General features: G+C 42.6%; 1 protein-coding gene across 3 annotated transcripts in view; it reads right to left on the bottom strand.

Annotated features, from left to right (window-relative positions):
- LOC148524224 (uncharacterized) overlaps nucleotides 1-17202 on the bottom strand; it is a 182376-nt gene that overhangs the window by 64637 nt on the left and 100537 nt on the right. The gene's annotated exons all lie outside the window — the stretch shown is intronic.

Below are 17202 nucleotides of genomic sequence, written 5' to 3'. Positions count from 1 at the left end.
GTGTATCAGGACTTTAATTTGCAGTTTGCTGGAAGAACGCCAGCATCCCGACAGGGTTAAGATACCGACAGCTGTCGGTAAGTATCTTATCCCTTCCCCCATTCCTACACCAAACCTAACCCCCCCTCCCCGCACCCTAAACCTAACCTCCCCCCCAGTGCCTAACCATAACCCTCCCCCTAGTGTCTAACCTTAACCCCTAACCTTAACCTAACCCTCCCCCTAGTGTGTAACCTTAACTCCTAACCATAACTCTCCCCCTAACCCCACTACTTACCATCAGGATGCTGTCATCAGGATACTGACCCATTTTTGGATTACAGCACCGGCATTCTGAGCGCACACGGTTATATAAACTACATCCCGTTTTACTATACCACATAGCAGGATGTATTGTAGCATTGACCATTTTCATCCAAACTCTATTCACAGACTATAAATTTTCCAAAATGTGAATTTACAAATACTCTGCTGAATGGCAAAATACAAAGATTATATCACGGAAACTTCCCACCTCTACAAAACGGCATTTTCCTCCAGGAAACTGAATTTGCGATCAATTTTGCCACAATGTTTCTAGTGGTTACCAAGTTGAACATTTAGGGGTAAATTTACTAAAGTGAGAGTTTTTAGAAGTGGAGATGTTGCCTACATCAGATTCTACTTAACATTTAACTAGCACCTTCTAGAAGATAATAGCTAGAATCTGATTGGTTGCTATGGGCAACATCTCCAATTCTAAAAACTAGGGCCAGATTAAGGGGGGGAGCGACAGGGGCGGTCGTCCCGAGGCCCCACACAGAAAGGGCCCCCACATACCCACACCAGAGGGTAAAGTGGGCCGGAATGGGAAACGGAACCAGTTCCGCCTCCTCCGACCCACTTCAGCCAGACGCCACAGGGAGGCTCTATTTGCAGGGTGCCCGCTGAGATTTTCTTACCACCATAGCGTCAGCCAGAGGTCAGAGCTCACTCCTGAGCTCCGGCTTCCGGCTCCAGCAGTGTGCAGTGTTCTATCGGAGAGACGTCATAACGTCTCTCCCATGGTTCCAAAGAGCCGGTGGACCGGAGGCAGCGGATGCAGGAGCGGGGCTTTAAGTAGGTCTGTTTTTTTGCTTTTCTGTGTCTAGCGGCTTCACTATAGAAGGCATTACTATAGGGGTCATTACTACTGGGGGCATTACTACTGGGGGCTCTACTACAGGGGGCTCTACTACAGGGGGCACTACTACTCGGGGCATCGCATAGGGGGCACTGCATAAAGGGCTCTAATACTGTGGGCTCTGCATAAGGGACACTACCACTGTGGGCACTGCCACTACTGGGGGCACTGCATAAGGGGCAACACTACTGGGGGGCTCTGCATAAGGGACACCACCACTGTGGCACTACCCCTACTGGGGGCACTGCGTATGCCATTTTGTCCATTGAATGTATGTATATATTATATATATATATATCCCCCACATGTTTGTTGCCCAGGGCCCCCACAAACCTTAATCCGGCCCTGCTAAAAACTCTCACTTTAGTAAATTTACTCTTATTGCGAATGACACAAAACTGTAAATGTGTTTGCTGTTTTTGCAGTCAATTTTGAGTTTCAATGAATATCACAGCAAAAAAAGTAAAAAATTAATTTCAAAATCCTTAGAATTATTTTAAACATAAACATAACAAAAAGAATCAATCAAGCAAAATATTATCCAAATTATATAATAGATAACCCCATGAACAACAGAAGCTCAGATTTGGTAAGGTGTTATTTTCTTAATTAATACTGGGGGAGATGTATCAAGCAATGGAGATGTAACTTTTGAACAGTAGGTTTGGTTACCACTGTCTACTCCAAGCTATATTTTTCCTGCTCCCTGATTGACAATTTCATGACAGCCGCTGCAGAAAAATGATTAAAACATCACTTGGATTATAAATCTATACTATATGTGCAAATCTAGAGAAAATATTATTTTTGCTACATATATTTTTCCACATAGCTGCATCAAATTAATTTAAAATTTCCACCAGATTGGCAGTTCTACCACTGTAAACTATTTGCTGATAAGAAAAATAAATATATTTAATGCAAATATCTAGTCAGCTGCTGTTCAGGTATATAGTCAATACATAATTTGTTGTTGACCTGAAACAAGGATGTGGGGATTTGAATATGCCTTGTGAAAGAAAAGAGTGACAAAAAACATTGTATTAGTTACCAGTATGGCAGCTGATATTCATTGCATTGCTGATATAAACAGGGCTGATTTAAGGGCCACATCATGTGGCAAACGCAGGATTTCTAGAGGGGGGTTTCAAAATGCTTGAGTGTGGCCAGTCCATGAAGAGGGTATAATTATCACTTAACCAGCGTTAAAATGCGTCATACAAAGTATATTCTGTCATAATTCCAGCATGTAGAGGAGCATCAATCACAAAAGTCATTATATGCGACAGTAGGGCCATCCTGCCTGAGCTGAATGTATTTATTTTAGATGTGGGCACCATTCCCAGGGCCGGTGCTACCATTAGGCAACCTTAGGCATCCTCTTAAGGGCGCCGGCCACTGGAGGGCGCCGCTGAATCTGCAAATGAATGGCATAATTCATGGCTGAGTGGCATATAATGAATTGGCGGCAGTGTTATGAGGTACATTAAGATTTTGGCGCTCTGCTGTGTGTAATAATCTATATAGTATATTGTGAATTTGGGACACTGCTGTGTGGCATGTTATTTAACTGGGGAGACTGATGCATGGCATATTATGAATTGAAGGGAGTAGGGGCGGTTGGTGAAATGTTGCCTAGGGCGCCCGGAAATCTTGCACCGGCCCTGACCATTCCAGAGTATTAGAGCAAGTCCAGGAGTCTGGGGGAGCAGCAGAATAATCTAGCACTGCCCTGGACATATATGTACATATTGGGCTCTATAGCTGCATATCCCTAACAGTGAATGTTTTCCAGATCTCCTAGTTGGTGCACAGGTTATTTATTACTGACTGATACATGTTAAAAGATCCACAGGTGGTGCTAATTATTTAATTTGTGATACTGTGAAGAACATGCAGCACTAGTAACATTCTATTACATTATTGTTTCTATTGTGTTCATGGTGTAGGATTGGGAGGGGTGTTTCCAGGCAGACGGAAACCCCCCTGCGTTTGCCTATGACATGGGCCTGAGGCTGAGAATGATGAGGGATCTAATTTTGGAAGTGCAGGAGGTGAGACCAGTGCTGTGTGGGTGTGGTCAGTGCTAGGTGGATGTGTACGTCCCTTACAATATCAGACCCAATGTCTCCCTAAATATATAAAAGCCTAACAGGTCTGTGTGTTTGGAGAGTGGGAAACCCCAGAACTAGGGATGGCCAATAGTGTTTCCATCAATGGAAAATACTGTTGGAACCATCGATGGTATAAAACTATGCAATGGTACTGTATACCATCAATGGTTTCTGCTGGCTGAGGTGCAGGCCTATAGGCTGGCAGACTAGTAGCTCTGCAATGAAAGAGTAGGGAGAAAAACATCAGGTGCACAGCTAACATGGATGGTGGGAAACTATCTCCACCATCGATGGCACAGCCATCTACCAACAGTGGGCAACCATCCATGGTTTCTCTCCATCGATGGTTAATTGCCATCCCTACCCAGAACTGAGAGGGCAGCAGACAGGGGAGCATCCTGAGTAGTGTTTACACTTTTTTTTTTTTGTCCTGTTTTTCTTGGTTTGTAGCAGGGTTTCCATTTTGAGATATATTTCCCCAGTTTTTTGGGTTGCAGCTGTGAACAGAGGGCCTGATTCAGACCCACTCGCGAGCACTATGCGCTCACAAGTGGTTAGATGGTGGCCCAGTCTCGTACCAAAGCGGGCGTGCTGTCGATGTTGCGTGACAGCACACCCCCTTTAGTGGGTGGGCCGGGGGCATGGCTGCCCAGACGGAGACGTTCTCTTGGGCCGGCCCCACTGACATCACAAGTGATGTCAGTGGAAGTGCTTTCGGCTCTGTTTGAGCCAAAAGCACTCTTGGGCTTGTGGCAACGAGACCCTACCATCGCGACCATCATCATGGCCGCTCGCTATAGCTGTGGGTGGTCAGTCACCCACAACTATGCGAGCGGCTAGGAGGCTGTTCTGAAAAACCAGAGGACCGGCCCTAATTCAGAGCATGCGCTCTGTCAGAGCGTCCGGCTCTGAATCAGGCCCAGAACCTGCAGTGTGTCGCTGTTTGAAGCTGAGCAAAGGAGGTTTGCATGCACCTCTGTGGAGGGATATTTTGCAAGTTAGCCATGTTGGGGCAGCCGCTGGGACTTGTATTGAGACTTGCAAAGCTGCCGATGGGCGTCTCAATACATATATATATATATATATATATATATACACACACACAGTACATAATACATTCACCCCTTGAGATAATTTCCAGTATCAGGAGTCAGTTAGCATCCGACATATTTATCCAGAATACACGCCTGACTGTTACTGTATACTTCAGACTGTTATTTTATACTATACCGGAGTATATTTTCTATAAAGTAAAAGAGCTACATGTAGTTGTTCCAGTTCAGTAATGTGCCGGATTGGCTACTGCAGCACACAGTGGGCCTAATTCAGACCCGCTCGTGAGCGCTGATGTTGGCCCTGTGCGCATGCGCGAGACCTGGATAGCGCCGACCAAGCCGTCGCTATGGGTCTTGCTACAAAGGAGGCATGATGTAGATGGTGAGTGACAGCATGCCCCCTTTGGTGGGCGTGCCGGGGGTGTGGCTGCCCAGACGGAGACATTCCCATGGGAACGCCTACCGTCTCGGGCCGGCCCCACTGACCTCACAAGTGATGTCAATGGGAGTGCTCTCGGCTCTGAAAGAGCCGAAAGCACTCCAGGGCTTGCGGCAACGAGACCCTACCACAAGGGTTTCATCGCAAGCCCGATGGTCGCGATGGTCTTGACCATCAGGACCTTCTTCCTGGCCGCTCGCTATAGCTGTGGGTGGCCGCTCTAAAAATTCAGAAGGACGGGCCTGATTCAGAGCTAGCGCTCTGTCAGAGCGTCCGGCTCTGAACCAGGGCCAGTGTGTCACAGCGTATTAGTACAGGTCAGGGGGCTTCACAAATCTCCCCCTGGTGTATTACCAGAACACTCCCCAAAAGAGAAAAACGTGATTTGGGTGGAGGCACTGAAAACAAGGGGCCTGAATCAGAGAAGTAAGCTTACCCGATGGTCAGCGCACATCTCCGATGTTTTCTACTCCGCATGTGCACAGGACCCAATTTGCGCATTTGTGGTTCCCCCAAGCCTCTGCCTGATTTACAGGCAGAAGCAATTGGGGTGTAGTGTGCCCCGTTTTCTGGGAGTGCTGAGGCCAGGGTCTGCATCCATGGACACAGACTTCCTGTCACTGCAAGCTGCCAGAATCCGGCCAGGCTGCGATAAGCTTCAGCTACTGCAGCCTGGCCAAAGGGACAACAATCGCGACCGATGGCATTGCTGGGATCACGCTGATGCAGCAAGGAGGTGTCTGTTTTCTAAACACACCTACTGCTTAATTTGCATTTGAGATGGGCAGAATTGCACATCTGCTTGTGTACGGCTCTGCAATTCCGTCCATCTCTGAATCAGACCCAAAGTACAGAGGTGAGAAGCACATACGTCATTTAACATATATACACTCTCATCCGATCGGAGCAGTGAAAGGTTTCGGGTCATACAGCTGATAATTTGCTCCGGCGCTCGTGGTGAGTTCAAATGTTAATTATCGGGGAGGTGTTACACAATTTTAATATTCATTATTTATGTCTGAGCATTTGGCCAGCAGGGTGTCTGGTCATCATCATGCTGTAATGATGATGGGCTTATTTCTATGTGGATGCCTGGAGCTGTATTCCCATCCAACCCATTGTTAATCTGGTCCTGGATATAATTCCTTTCCTGCCATATGCAGACATCACTGCTAAGGATAGGCATTCATGATGCCTCTCTGAGATGCTTTATTGGAAAATGAAAATGCACCCTGTGGGTATTTACAAAGCAAATACACAGCTATAAGACACCTGTTCAACCCATTCACTTCAAGAAGCTTCAGATGTGCCCTGCAGCGCAGCACTGCTGAGTGAATATGGTTCTGCATGTCTTTTCTATTGGTTTAGAAAGATGTTGGAACATTTTTTATTGCATAGTAATTAATTTCTGATCAAGATGATTTGTTTCCTTCTGTGCTCACAGCCTCTATCCTTCTGCTTTCATTTATACATTCTTCTACGTTTCTGTCTTCTCTTGTCTAGTCAAAACTCACTTTGTGAAGTTTCCTGACCCGCAGATCTCTTTCTTTTTTCCTCTCCCTCATGACAACTAATTAGGAACCCTGCAGTTGGCAGTTTCTAATATGTCCACTGTTGCTTCAGCAGTTGTTTTCTATTTGACAGCATTAAATAGAGATTGATTTGTCACATAGGAGAATTCCACATTATTACGGATGAGTTAAGGCTCTAGCCTTAAGTTCTCTCTAAATGATATGACTTAATTTAAAACATACAGTATAGGGGTCTATTCGTCGTCACTTAATTTCTACAAAAGCAGGTAAAAATTAACATTAACATTTCTACAACTGCTTTTGTAGAAATTAAGTTTTTGGGCCATTCGTTAAGAAGGTAAAGCAGAAGATATCACAGATATCTCCTGCTTACCATTCTCTCTCGAAATGACCCGCTGTCCCCATACACTAGTATGGAGACAAGGAATCAGAACAGCAGGAATCCAAGATTACCCAAGCTGCGCTGACTTTGCTATATATTATTATTTTTAATATATTAATTTAACAACTGTGCTGTGTCCAGAGTCTGACAAGGGACTGTGCTGTACCCAGTGTGTATAGGGGCTATGCTGTACCCAGTGTGTATAGGGGCTATGCTGTACCCAGTGTGTATATGCTGTATGCTGTGCTGACTCTGCTATATATATTTATACTGTATAACTGTGCTGTGTCCAGAGTCTGACAAGGGGCTGTGCTGTACCCAGTGTGTATAGGGGACATGCTGCTGTATGCTGTGCTGACTCTGCTATATATATTAATACTGTATAACTGTGATGTGTCCAGAGTACCCCACTGTGAATACAAGTACTGTGACTCCTTGGGCCATAGCCCACTGTATACAACTACTGTGACTCTGCTGGCCATACCCCACTATGTATACAAGCACTGTGACTCCTTGGGCTGTAGCCCACTGTATACTGTATACAAGTACTGTTACTCTGTTGGCTGTACCCCAATGTGTATACAAGTACTGTGACCCTGCTGGACGTAACCCACTGTCTATTTATAACACACAAGTACTGTGACTCCGCAGTGAGTGGTGATTAGTAAATACATAATACTAGTAAGTAGTTTTTGTGTTTTCATCAATATAGATCACAACAACCAACCAATGGAGAGGACCAGAAGCAGCAAGCAAATGCTAGCACTGGAGCTGCTGCAACATTTCATGATGATGATACTAGTCCTTCACTATCATCTACAGCTGATGCTCAAGGGCACAGAGCTTTAAAAAAATCATCAGGGTATCTGAAATAAAAAAAAATCGAGATTTTACAGGGTTAAAGACAAAAACACATCTAAAGGTTAGTGCAGAAAAACAGAAAATTTACAACATAACATTCACCACACACAGTGGCCTTTATTTCTGAGTGGTAGTTCTGCAACTGTCAGTGAGGCAGACTCAGACTTTAGAAGAAGTGTAAAAAAACTGAAAAACACTAAGTAGATCAAACTGTGCATTCAGAAACACAAATGCCACAGATCCCTGAGGAGAGTATAAGTGTGTCCAAAAGTGCTATGTGTGAGCCTGACCTTTCAGAAAAGCCACCTTCCACAGTTTCTGCTCCCTCTGTATTTGTGGGGATGAACAGCATAAGTATTGCTGATGACATAGAAATTGAGGATGCCACCATGGAATTGCAAGAGGATGAGGGGTATATTTGTGTAGCTGACACTGGCACTAATGAGGATGTTGAGGATGAGGATGTTGTTTGTGTAAGTCAGACACCAGTGAAAGCAGCTCTTGGCCATGATAAGAAGAAGGTCATTGTCATGCCTGGGTATAGGACCAACAAATCCACCTCTTATGTGTGGAATTATTTTTACCCAAATCCTGACAACATTTGTCAAGCCATCTGTAGCCTTTGTAGAACCACAGTAAGTAGAGGTAGGGACGTTAAGCATCTAGGAACCTCCACGCTATTACGTCATCTGCAGCAAGCTCTTGCAAGTATTTGATAACATCAGCCCTTCTCTCTACTAGATCCCAGCAGCTGTAATCTCCACCACCAAGACCTTCGTCCTCAATATCCTCATTAATGATCAGAGGTAGTCCGGCATCCAATTTGTTATTGCTAGGTGACTCCTCACCTTTCCAGGACTCCTCAGAAGAATCCTTGAGTGCTAGGCCTGCTGCTGCTGCTCGGGGTGGATCTTCATCCTAGAAATGGACCAAGAAGACTACTAGTAGTAGTTTAACAACACAATTGACTGTTAAACAATCCTTTGCAAGGGGAAGCAAGTATGACAGCTCTCACCCAGTCGCACAGCGGATCACCGATGCCATGATGGCTATGCTAGTATTAGATCTGTGTCCAATATCCGCAATTAATGCAGTGGGTTTTCCATAGTTAATTGAGGACCTGTGTCCCTGGTACCAAATTCCATCTCAGTTTCATTTTACCCGAAATGCCATTCTTTGGCTGTACCAGGACATTAAAAAAAACCTAAATTATTGGCCTACAAAATGCCATTGTACGCACTGTCCACTTAATCACAGATATGTGGACAAGCAGTAGTAGGCAAACTAAAGTTTACATGACTGTGACAGCCCAGTGAGTGGGTGAATCACCTTCAGCAGAAGCAGTATCTAACAAACAATGCCAGCTCATTCAGAGGTAGGTTACTCTGTGTATCACCGGATTCAATAAGAGGCATACCACTGACAAACTCTTAGAAAAACTAAGAGATGTCATAGAAACATGGCTTACCCCACTTGGACTCTCCTCAGGATTTGTAATTTCTGATAATGCAACAAATATTGTGAAAGCATTACAGCTGGCTGAATTACAACACATCCCCTGTTTTGCTCACATGATCAACTTAGTGGTGCAGGGTTTTTTTTTTAAAATGACAGGGGCATGCCGGAAATGCAGTCTGTGGCCCGAAAACTGTGGGACATTTTTGTCATTCAGCAACAGTATGCAGGAGATTGCAGCACCTGCAAGAATAGTTTAATTTGCCCTGTCATCAACTGAAGCAATAGGTGGTAACAAGATGGAACTCCACTCTTTATATGCTTCAGCGTATGAAGGAAAAGCAAAAAGCCATCCATAGCTATACAACAAGCCATGACATTGGGAGAGAAGAGGGAATGTACCTTAGCCCAGCACAGTGGAGAGTACTTTCTACTTTTGCAAGGCGCTCAAACCATTTTAAGTAGCCAAATCTGAAGTGAGTGCTGACACTGCTAGCTTGAGTAGGGTGATTCCCCTAATTAGCCTTTTGGAAAATCATCTAGAGAAATTGAAGGAGGAGATTAAACAAAGCGAATCTGCAAAGTTGATGGACTTGTAGATCAAGTCCATTATATGCTTCACCAGGATCCACGGGTGGCCAATACCTTGAAATCTGATCACTAAATTTTAGCAAACGTGCTTGATCCTAGGTTTATATCATATGCTGTGTCTTTCTTTCCAACTGACCCAGATCTTAAAAGATGCAAAGAGCTCCTGGTGAGCAAGTTGGCAGCTCAAGTGACACATGGCAATATGATGTCTCCTCATTCAGTTTATTCAGCAGCAGCCAGAAAAAATATTTTGACATCTGGTCGGGTCTAAGAGAATTGCCCAACATTAGTGGCACCTCTCCCATAACTCCATCTGATACAATCACCATCCAAAGAATGATGGAGGATTATTTTCATGACATACAAATAGACATGTCACAGAGTCCCTTCGAGTACTGGAAAGAAAATAAGGGAATTTGGAGGCCCTTGTACAAACTGGCTTTACATTATTTAAACTACTCACCCTCCAGTGTGTACTCGGAGAGAGTTTTCGGCACATGAGGAAGACCTTTCCCAGCAATTACGTCACAGTACAGAGTGTACTGTAATGGTGGATTCCAGTGGGGATGAATTAATATTGTGTGAGTGTGATGTACACACTGATGGAGTGAGGATGGCAATGATGGTGACATCTTTCCACTGTAGAGCTGTTCCCTTAAGCAGATTAGCAGCTTGTTTTGTGGGGGCCCAAACAAACCAAGCACTTCAGTCACAAAAGTGGCAGTCCCTGTCGCTGAAGTGCTTGGTTTGTTAAAGTGTGCATGTCCTTTTTAATATCCAACATAAGGGTGATTGGGAGGGCCCAAGGACAATTCCATCTTGCACTACCTTTCATTTCTGCCACTGCTGTGTGGCAATGTTTCATAGATATGCTTTAAACTGCAGTTTCTGTGCCGCTGCTCTGTCGCATAGTAACCAGCCAGCTCACTGCAACCTTTGACCAATAATGGTGAAAAAAATATTGTGAGCTGTGAGGTGGTCTAAATTGACTGTAAATTACTGGAAATTAATGTTATTGAAGTTAATACTACTATAACTTTTTTTTGTAAATTTTTGCGAAAAATCCAAATCCCCCCAAAAAAGAGTCATGACCAGTCAAGGCGGTTTGGCAAATCCAAATCCAGATGACAAATCAGAGCCAAAACCAAATCCAGCAAAAATGGTCCAGCGCACATCCCTAGTCTACGTTTACACAGCCCCATACGTAGCAAGCTGAAATATTTGTTTTGACACCACAAATACAATGCACTTACAATAGAACAGATAATACAAATTTTTTAAATACTCCAAAGTGGCAATCAGCAAACTGGACCACGCTTTTTATGATTTGAAAGTGCATTATATTTGTTAAATAATAATTTTTAAAGGATCTCTGCACTATATGTTCTTTGTTTTCTATGTGTCTCCCTAACCAATGGTATTGCCCAAGGGAAGTAAGACACCTCTGATTACAGATACATCTGAGGAGGAATTTGTGTCTGATGAAAAGGAACTTTGACTTCAGATAGATTATTATTTATGTTCTACTAAAAGGATTGATTTCATCTGTTTGGATTTTAGGATACAAATCCTGTGGTGATTATTTTATTCGTTTTGTGTGTAACACAGAGGTGTTTTTATACTTACCACATAAAGTGTGTATTATAGGTATATAACGTGTTTACTTGGAGAGCGCTTCTGGTTTGTGCAATCATTCATTTACTCTTATATTCTTAAAAAAGGCTACTGCAAGTACTGTATTTACAGCCAAAGAGATAAGAGAGCCAATTAGCTTAAAACAGGGGCTTCAATGTTAACAATAGCTGGGTCTTTCAGCTTTGGTTCCTGTTTTTATTTTAGGAAGCACTACTTAATGAAAGAAGATTCTATTCAGGTTTAGGAGTGTAATAACAAGGTGGAGGTGTTTTGAGGGGGTGTTTATTTTAATAGAAATTATTTAAAAATGTTATATTTAGAGCGGTTTTATTTCTTTTATTAATTATTATTATTATTATTATTATTATGACAACTTATATGAGTGACATATTCTCTGATGCCGTTGTCTGAGCATATACCAAACTAAAGGTCTTCGTCCGTAGATTTGCAAAAAAATATTGGCGTTGTAATTGGTTTCTTCATTTCAGAGTTATGTGGCAAAACGTCCACCCGCCATTTACAATACATCATCATTGTGCTCTGGAAATTGTGTCAATTACTAGATTCTGCCTGTGCATCTCCTTGGTGACCTGGAAAAGGTGACCTGCAGAACTAATTATGACAAATACCCTCAAATTATGGACTCATTATCTCCATAATATCCTCATTAACTAATATAAATAATATCCTCGATAACTAAGGCGTTACCGCCGGGATTCTCTAGTTATAGTGGGTACTACTGGTTCTACAATAGTATTTAATCTGTTTTTAAGCTGTACCTATTATTTTTGCACCCACCACACCAGGGTGCCTGGAAGAGTTCCAGTGCTAGGAAGAGGGGCACACATGCTAGTTTGCACCTTGGAGCTTCAGTCTCATGCTGAATAGGCTGGTGTCCTAGCACATTAGCCTTGTAAAGCCTAGTGCTAGCTAACAGCCTTGTATTGGATCCCCATGCATGTTGTCCCCTGGCAAACATGTTAACCAGACCAGGCTATAGCAATGATGCTAGTTATTCACTGGAAGGGAGGGGGCACATGTAAAATTATTATAATTTTCTTAAAATTAACGCTGCAGAGTGCATGCAAATAAGGTTTGCTTTAGGATGTAACTCTTCTGCTCACGCACACAAAGGGTCGTAACAAGGGGTGTGCATTCGTTGTCGCTGCACAGAGCATAACCACACCACTCCTGATTGGCTGCCGGTCCGCGAACTGTGATTGGCTTGCGGATTGGTGACATATTCAAAATGCTGCTGCTGTCTATTCATGCTGGTCCGTGATCTGCAACCAGCTCATGGCTGGCAACAATACACAGGATGGCCATCGGTGAATCCAAAGGCTCCATGCTAACAGAAGGGTTCCGGAACGCCGTTCCTGATTACATCATTTTTCAAAAGAGCTTCAGCAACGACATTCCAGTCTGTTCCACCTGAAAATTAGCCCAGCTAATTTCTAATTTAATTTACACATGTAATGATGTTTTAGTATTCAGTGCTTCTAATGATTTGCATGCATTTTTGTTTATTGGTATACATTTTTTGTTTTTTTTTATTCTTTTTATTATTATGATGATGATGATGATTATGATGATTATTATTATCCTTTATTTATATGGCGCCACAAGGGTTCTGCAGTTCCTAACAAAGTACAATTGAGCAGAACAAGAGAACAGTGACTTACAGTACAAGCTAATGCAGGGCAATTACATGGTACTGTATATAAACATTGCTGAATCAGCAGTCATAACACTCAAATAAGTTGTACAGTGGCAGAAGTCAAGGGTTAGTTTCTGTAAATAATAGTAAGGGAAAGAAAAGCACATGGGGAAGAGGGCCTACTTTTGAGAGCTTGCATGCTAAAGAGGGGTATACAGACGGGGTGACACAGATGGAGTAAATAGTGAGCATGTTGCAGCAGGTTAGGATGAGAGCTGGAAGACTATGATGAAGTAGTGGGTCTTGAGAGCCCTTTTGAAGTTTTGCAGAGAGGTGAAGAGTCTGACAGGGAGAGGTAGAGAATGCCTGAGGTAGGGATTATATTTATAAAGTGGAGTGGTAGACCCTAGTATCACTGGTGCTGGTTTTGATTATTTAACTTTACCTTTATTTACCTGAAGAAGCCAAATCAGACATCAATCCATGTTCTTTTTACTCATGTGTAATCTTATATGAATAACAGTGAATGATAATTGAAATATAGATGGATTAAATGTTATTTTACTTAATTTCAGTAAAATAAAAATGAGGAATGAGAATAAGGTTTAACTTGTCTATGTTCAAGTAGCACTGTCGCTCGGCCTGCAGAAAAATAAAGCAGATAAACTGTTCTCTAATTCTTTTTTTCGAACTTTCATCTCCGCTGTACAAATTGATTTTGTAAATTGTGTTGCTTCGTTTTTGAAAGTGCTTTGGTTTTAAGGACAATGTATGATTGAATGCAATATTTACTTAAACAATTTCACATCCAGCACAAAGCAAAATGTGTTTTTAAGTCAATAGCCTGCATCTATACTAGGCACCACTTTGGTTAAAGAATAGAATTATATATTAGAAGATTTCTTTTAAATTATAGTAAGCTCTGCCTGGGGATCTTGTTTTTAAATAGAACTTTATAATTTTAGTATTCCACATCCATTCTAAAAATAATTATATTACCTTGCACCGCTCAGTATTGCCATGCCAGAATATTGTGAGAGGCCCGAGTAAATGTTTACTCTAATTTGATTTATTTCATTTTAATGTTTCATTTACGATATGTTTTTTGATACACAGGTCAATTACATCCCTTTTCTATATTTTAGTTTCATGTCCATGCTTTCTCTGGCCATTAGCTTAAGCCTCATTTTAGTGATGGACTTTATGTGTATTTATTATTTTGTTATTATAGCTTACTCACTTTACTATACAATTTCATTTTATGGGGATAGTTTTGTCTTTTGCCTTTTTTCTCTTTCGCTGTGATAAAATGGAAAATAGCCTACATAATAAAATGTCTATATGCATTAGATTTGTTTTACTCTGGAAACTTGTAAAGCTAGAATTAAATAGTAGCTATATCATGACAGAAGTACAGCAATAGAAATAAAATAGATTAGCAAACACCTAAACCTTGCCAACAACAAAAACATAATATTGGTAACAACAAAAACGTATAAAATTGATGACCTGTTGTAAAGTGTTTTTATTTCCTGTATAGTGTGTAGTAACACTTCCTCACACCATACCTGTCTGAATATCAAAGGTCTTTGCAGAAGCTAAACAATGAGCTGTCCCTCAATAGGTACACCCAGAGGGGATTTACAGGGGGATAATAGAGGGATGATGAACAAAAATATCCACAGACCATTATTCTCTATGTCTTGTTTCACGGATTAACCAATTAATATCACCCGAATACACCTGTTCTTCCCATCTGTCTGCTCAGTCGGTGAAAACTATTGATGTGCAGCAAATGCTATTTTAATCAGATAGGCAGGCACCTGCCTGTTATAATTCAGAGGAACAATTGACAAGGCAAAGATGTAACTGACTTGGAATGTGGCTGGTGCAAGACATGCTGGCATTATTGCATAAAGGATTGAAACTGTTGGGTCTGTTTTCATGGCACACATTGGGACTTTTGGTATGAATAGGGCTATGTTTAAGTGCCAAAACACATCTGATCATCATTGAAATCAAGAGTTTAAATTCACAGAAGTAGTGTACCTATCTGTGAATGCTTTTTCTTTCAGCTATATAATATTACATGTCATGATGTAGGAAAGTCCTGGTATAGCTACAGGAAACTGACAGACAATTCAGCTGTACAGTGTCTCCCCATAGTCACCAGATCTTAATACAGATGGTCAAGGATGCACTGAAAAAGCACAGTGGCACTGAAAAGGGGGTTTGGGAGGGTAAGATTGAACTGGCCTGTCTCGGGGACCTGTCAGCACACGCTGCTACACATTCGTATGAGGGCACAATGTGTACTCTGCATGGCTGTGTTCCCATTCTAGCAATGGGGCCCATATGATGTATCAGACGGGATCATCATTTCACCCCAACTCCAAGAAGGATACAGGTGCTGGGAGGGTTCTTGGCACCTAAATTAAAAGCTAATGCAACACAAAAGTTGCAACCTTCTCCAGAACCAAAACTAGTAGGACGTTCAGTGAAAAACAGTCTGTTTGCCAGTAGTTTGCAGTGTAGACTTCTACAGTGACTAGTTTGTATTTCATGTCTCCATTTGCTGTCGTCATTTGAACTGTTCCACACCACCAGTAGTTATTATTATTATTATTATCTTTTATTTATATGGCACCACAAGTGTTCCGTAGCACCTTACAAAGTTCATAGAACTAATAAGTGAACAAGAAACAAGTAACTTACAGTACATTACAGTGCAGGACAAGGACACGATATAAATACATTGCTGCAATAGCAATTAAACACTCACAATAAGCAGTAGAGAGTTAGCAGCCAAGTGTTAGGTGCCCTTATGGGGAGTAAAGAGTCGAAGAAAATGTAAAGAGAAGCATATGACGGAAGAGGTCCCTGCTCGTGAGAGCTTACATTCTAAAGGAGAGGGGCAGACAGACAGACAGGCGTGACACAGAAGGGGAAGATAGGGAGGAGAGAGCATGAAGTGGGTTAACATGAGAGCTGGAAGGCCTTGATGAAATAGTGGATCTTGAGAGCCCATTTGAAGATTTGTAGAGAGGCAGAGAGTCTGATAGGGAGAGGGAGAGCATTCCAAAGGTAGGGAGCAGCACGGGCAAAATCTTGGATGCGGGAGTGGGAGGAAGTAATCAGTTGGCAAGAGAGGCGACATGCATTTGTTGAGCAAAGTGGACGGGTGGGAGTGTGATAGGAGAGAAGGTCAGAAATGTACGTGGGAGAGGATTTGGTGAGGGCTTTGTAGGTGAGTGTAAGAACCTTGAATTGGCATCTGAAGGGGAAGGGGAGCCAGTGTAGGGCTTGAAGGAGAGGGGAAGCAGATGTAGAATGTCTGGAGAGGAAGATGAGCAGAGCAGCAGCATTGAGAACTGATTGTAGTGGATAGAGGTGACAGACTGGGATGCCAGCTAGGAGAAGGTTACAGTAGTCCAATCTGGAGATAACCAGTGAGTGGATGAGGGTTTTAGTGGCATCCTGGGTGAGGAAGGGTCTAATCCTGGAGATATTTTTTAGGTGGAAACGGCAGGACTGTGAGAGGTGCTGAATGTGTGGTTTAATGATAGGGATGAGTCTAGGATAACTCCAAGACAGTGCACTTTGGGGCTAGAGGCGATAGTTGTGCCATCAATAGATAATGAAATTGTGGGAAGTGAGGTGGTGGAAGAGGGTGGAAAGATCAGCTCAGTCTTAGACATGTTAAGTTTAAGAAAGCGCTGGGACATCCATGAAGAGACAGCAGAGAGACAGTTGGAGATATTCGTGAGGAGCGAGGGGGAGAGCTCAGGGGTGAAAAGGTAAATCTGAGTATCATCAGCATAGGGATGATATTGGAGGTCAAATGAGTTTATGAGTTCACCTAAAGATGATGTATATAGGGAGAAAAGGAGAGGTCCAAGAACAGAACCTTGGGGAACTCCTACTGTTAGTGGAAGTGGGGGGGGAGAGGAGTCATGAGAGCACACAGAGAAGGAATGATCAGAGAGGTAGAAGGAAAGCCAGGAGATGGCAGTGCTACATAAACCAAGAGAGTGAAGTATTTGCAGGAGGAGAGGGTGGTCGACAGTGTCAAATGCAGCAGAGAGGTCAAGGAGAATAAGCAGAGAGTAGTGGCCCTTGGATTTGGCAGCAAGGAGGTCATTGCTGACTTTTGTGAGGGCAGTTTCAGTGGAGTGGAGAGAATGGAAGCCAGATTGAAATGAGTCAAGGAGGGAGTGGGAGAAAAGAAGGGTGGTAAGGCGGTTGTAAACAATACGCTCATGTTAGGATCAAGGGTAGTTTTTTTAAGAATGGGGAGACAAGGGCATGTTTGACTGCAG

Source organism: Taudactylus pleione, unplaced genomic scaffold, assembly GCF_031769625.1.
Source record: "Taudactylus pleione unplaced genomic scaffold, aTauple2 ptg000120l, whole genome shotgun sequence".
Classification (NCBI taxonomy): domain Eukaryota; kingdom Metazoa; phylum Chordata; class Amphibia; order Anura; family Myobatrachidae; genus Taudactylus; species Taudactylus pleione.
The sequence above is the reverse complement of the archived record's forward strand: the minus strand, read 5'-3'. Positions and strand labels throughout refer to the sequence as shown.